Source organism: Dipodomys ordii, unplaced genomic scaffold (genome assembly GCF_000151885.1).
Source record: "Dipodomys ordii isolate 6190 unplaced genomic scaffold, Dord_2.0 Scaffold196, whole genome shotgun sequence".
NCBI classification, from domain to species: domain Eukaryota; kingdom Metazoa; phylum Chordata; class Mammalia; order Rodentia; family Heteromyidae; genus Dipodomys; species Dipodomys ordii.
The window spans coordinates 147,359-152,380 of NW_012267412.1; the positions used below are offsets into that span (position 1 = coordinate 147,359).

The following is a 5,022-nucleotide window of genomic DNA, read 5'->3' on the forward strand; positions in this document are numbered from 1 at the left end:
TGATCCATTTGCTGAAGGCACAGTTTGCTAGCCAGACACCAATGCTGCACCCCAGATACTAGTATTCAAGGACATCACTCAACCACTGGGTGCTGTCAATTATATCAGAATACTTCTGTCTTGGAGGATAAGTGATCCATTTGACTGGAATTCATAGATTTCCCTATCCAATCACATAGAGCACTGCCCAGAATCTACTAGCCTTCCCAAGAGAAGAGCAGTAGAGTATCTCTTTGGAGATATTGTTGAGATTTCGTTTGGAGGTAATGTCCTACAAAGATGTGGTGTCAGATCCCATGATGCAGTTTTTACACTAATCAGTAGCCATTATATGATACTATTAGGTAGTACCATTAGATAGAATACCTATAAGAACCACAGATTTAGGGGCTGGGAAGATGGCTCAGTGGTAGAGCGCTTGCCTTGCATGCCTGAGGCCCTGGGTTCGATTCCTCAGTACTACATAAGCAAAAAGAAAAAAAAGCCGGAAGTGGCGCTGTGGCTCAAGTGGTAGAGCTCTAGCCTTGAGCTGAAGAGCTGAGGGACAGCGCCCAGGCCCAGAGTTCAAGCCCCACAACCAGACCCAAAACAAAAAACAAAAACAAAGAACCACAGATTAAAGCCAGATGCTGATAGCTCATTTCTCTTCCTCAAGAGACTGAGATCTGAAGATCATGGTTTGAAGCCAACTCAGGCAGCAAAGTTTGTCACTTGTATCACCAATTAACCAGAAAAAAAGCCAGAAGTGAAGGTATGGCTTAAGTGGTAAAATTCTAGCCTTCAGTGAAAACGCTAAGTAAGAGCACAAGGACAAGTTAAGACCCAGTACTGGTGCACAAGCACACACGCACACACACACACACACACACACACACACACACACACACACACAGATTGAGAGAGAGAAACATATTGTACATTATGAATGCCATCCCCTGGAATGGTGCAATATTGCTATCCTGCCTGGAAGTCATGTAACTTGCCCATTAAAATATGCATAAACTAGTGAGATAAGCACATAGCACTAGTAATGGGGACAACTGTGATTTTATGCAGAAAGCTGTTTCTTTTTCTATTTTAAGGGAGAGAAGCAGTACTGGGGTTTGATCTCAGGGCATGGCTAGGTAGGCAGGTGCTCTATCACTTAAGCCACACTCCAATCATAGAAAGTTGTATTGTAGAGATGAGTCTGGCTGTGCATGGTAGCAGCTGAAGAAGAAGGCAGGTGAGAGCTGAGTCAGTGCCACCTTCCCTTCAGGCCTGGCCTGGGCAGCCTTGGGTCTCGGCTTGGTTCCTCAGCAGTCTTCGGGCTGGCTTTCATGGTACTGAACCTCCAGCAGTGACATGGGGCCCTGGGGCCTCTAGGATTTGATCAGCATGGGTCCAGGTGTGGGTGCCATCCCAGGGATGCCCCCAATCTGAGGTAGTCATAAGACAGACTAACTAATGTGATGAGTAAATACATTTGAAACAGATTATCAATCATTACTCAGCTGAGTTCTTCCCTGGATATATGTCACTGGACCAAGTGGCCACCTGCCAGCAGTGCAGAGAGAAATTGAAGGTATGGTGAAGCAGATGCAGAATTAAAACCAGGAAAAAAGAAGAGCTGCTAGGAGCTGCAAAGGTGGCCATACTAAAGCTCTAGGAGCATTTGAAGCAAGAACAGCCAACAATGGGAAGTAGGCTGTCACCCTACACACCAGAGTAGGGTGGAGCAGCCGAAAGAGATGCTTGTGAGTGGAAGGTAGACGGGAGAGGCTCCACGTCTGTCTTGCCAGCCATCAAGGAGGCTGAAGAAAGCTCTGTAAAGAGTGAAGAGGCAGGTGAGAGAAGAAGTACATGTGACCCATCACAGTTCCCTGGCACAGATTATGACACCAGCTTCTCAAAGCACTGAGCAAGGCCCAGAGGTTTCCCTGCTGCCCATCCAAGCAAAAGACACCAGGGACTCAAACTTGATTCCTTCTGCTTTCATTCATTGTCTAGTGCTCTACTAACTCCCAGAGATATTTTAAATGAACTACAGGATGGAAGCTCATACCTATAATCTTAGCTACTCAGGAAGCTGAGATCTGAGGCTTGAGGTTCTGTGCCAGTCCAGGCAGGAAAGTCCAAGAGTCTCTTATCTCCAGTTAATCACCAACCAACCAACCAACAAAACATTTGAAAGTTGAGCTGTGACTCAATTGGTAGAGTACCAGTCTTGAGCAAAGAACTAAACTAAAAAAAAAAAAAATGTGGGACACTCAGGCCCAGAGTTCAAACCCTGATAATAGTGCAAAAATAAAATAAAAAAGAAAGTTGTTTATAGAGTTAAGAAAGCTGGATTTAATATCATCAATGGCTACCTAAAGGATTCAGATAATATGAGTAAGCCCCAACATTTCTAGTTCATAAGGGTTTTCCTGGTTTTTGTTTGAAACATGGTCTTGCTATAAAGTTCAGGCTGGCCTGTAATTCACTCTGTAACCCAGGATGACCTTGAATTTCCATTCTTTCTTCATCAGTCTTTCAAGTGCTAAGATTACAGACATGAGTCACCATGCTCATCTTTCTGGGTCTTTTAAAAGACAAGTGTGGAGATTCTAGGTGTATACAGATTGGCAGAACATAATTTGCACAGACAGTTCTGCAACATCACTAATCAGGGGAGTTAAGGACCCTTCACTTTATCTCTTGTGCACAGCTGGTCCTGCTGGAGACAAATGGACAGCTATGAGTGCAGCCAAAGTGGCTTTACTGATTGCAGGACATCAATGGATCTGGCTTTCAAGCTGGAGTCCTATGGCAAAGCTTCAAGGGTATTTGAAACATATGTCTCTTTGAGACAATTACCATTAGAACACAGTTATAAAAATGTCTGTTAGAACGTTTTCTTTTTCTTAGACATGAGTAGGTTAAAAATTACAAACAAAACCCAGCTTTTCAAGCAAGTATATTTTCAAGAACAGGGCAAGATATCTTGAAAAATGCCATCATGTTTAATATTATTGATAGAAAACAATTTAGAATTCGTTCTGCCTTTTTTGATATAAAATGGATATGGTACAAAACAAGAACTGCAGTTCTAAGAAATGCATGTGAATATATACAAGCTATCAAAAAATTCAGGGGTCTTTCACTCAAAAAAACCTACTCATAGTCCTTTAATTTTAAAACTTAGAAATAAAGGGAAGTTTAGAATAAAAATAAGGTTTTTGTTTTTTGTGTGTGTCAGCTATGGGGCTTGAACTCAGGGCCTGGGCGCTGTCCCTGGGATTTTTGTTCAAGGCTAGCTCTCTACTACTTGAGCCACAGCTCTACTTCCAGCTATTAGGTGGTTAATTGGAGGTAAGAGTCTTAGGGACTTTTCTGCTCAGGCTGGCATTTTCTATTCAGCCTCCTGAGTTGCTAGGCTTACAGATGTGAGTCATTAGTGCCTGGCATAAAAAAAAAAAAAAAAGTTTTAAGAATGCAAAATAAAATTCATTTAAGGTTAAAGAAAAGTTAATGTCATCTTTTTAAAAAACTGAAATCTAAAATAAGTTAATTTGTAGTCAGTTGTTATAGCATCTGCAATCTCTTTAATAAACAAAAACAAATTATATGAATTTCAAAAGAATACAGCAGCGCTGAGATGTTGCTCAGTGGCAAACGCTTGCTTAGAAAATGCAACATCCCTGGTTCAATCCCCAATGCCAAAAAAGAAAAGACAAAAAAAACCACACAATTAAAAACAACAACAACAAGAATTCCACACTGACAACAATTTTTGTTGTTTTTGGTGCCAGTCTTGGAGCTTGAACTCAAGGCCTGGATTCTGTCTCTTTTTTTTTTTTTGCTCAAGGCTAGCACTTTACCACTTGAGCCACAGCTCCACTTCTGGCTTTTTTTGTAACTGGAAATCAAGAGTCTCACAGACTTTCCTGTCCAGGTTGGCTTCTTTGTCCAGGCTGGCTTCAAACTGTGTTCTTCAGATCTCAGCCTTTTAAGTAGCTAGGATTACAAGTACGAGCCACCAGCACTGGCCTTTCTTTTGGGGGAGGGGAGTTAAATAGAAAATTTTTATTACATTCATTCAATATTTCTCCAGGGGCTGGGAATATGGCTTAGTGGTAGAGTGTTTGCCTAGCATGCATGAAGCCCTGGATTCCATTTCTCAGTACCACAAAAACAGAAAAAGAAGGAAGTGGAGCTATGGCTCAAGTGGTAGAGTGCTAGCCTTAAGCAAAAGAACTCAGGCCGTGAGTTCAAGCCCCTGACTAGCAGAAGAAAAAAAAAAGATTTCTCCAGGACAAATTTTGATGATCTTGCTTAGACTGGCAAGTGAAAATGTAGTGAACACAGATCTTTTAAAACATGCTGAAAGATGTCAACTTTGCCCCAGTCACTTATCAACTTTACTGAAGTACATAATTCACAATACAATACAATTAACTTTTAAAATATACATCTCAATCATAGGATTTATAATCATAGTATTATAAAACCATTATAATACTTTAGAATACTTTTATCAATATAAAATACAATCTGCACTTTAGAATACTTTTATCAATATAAAATACAATCTGCACTTATTATCAGTTATTCCTCACTGTAACCTTTAGGAATTTCGATTTAGACAAACACAAACCTAAATTTTGTATATTCTGGACATTCCCTATAAATATCCATACAAGGGGTGATCTTTCTAACTAGAGTAATTTTTTTCTTTTTGTCCAGTCCTGGAGAATGAACTGAGGGCCTGGGTACTGTCCTGAGCTGCTTTTGCTCAAGGCTAGCTCTCAACCACTTGTGCCACAGTACCACTTCTGTCATTTTCTGCTTATGTGGTACTGAGGAATCGAACTCAGAGCTTCATGCATGCTAGGCATGAAGCCACATTCCCACGTCTGGATTAATGTTTTCAAGAGAAGAGAAGGAAGGAAGAAGAGAGGAGAACAGAGTAGAGCAATAGGAACAGGAGGGAAGGAGGGAAGGAAAGAAGGAAGAAAGGAAGGAAGGAAGGAATTATTTATTTTTTGTTGTCTGAGGGGC

The 5,022-nt window shown here is 41.0% G+C and overlaps 1 pseudogene; it reads right to left on the reverse strand.

Annotated features, from left to right (window-relative positions):
• Window positions 1-3,546: 3,546 nt before the first annotated feature.
• The window catches only part of LOC105999677, a 37,761-nt pseudogene continuing 36,285 nt past the window's right edge, over window positions 3,547-5,022 (reverse strand).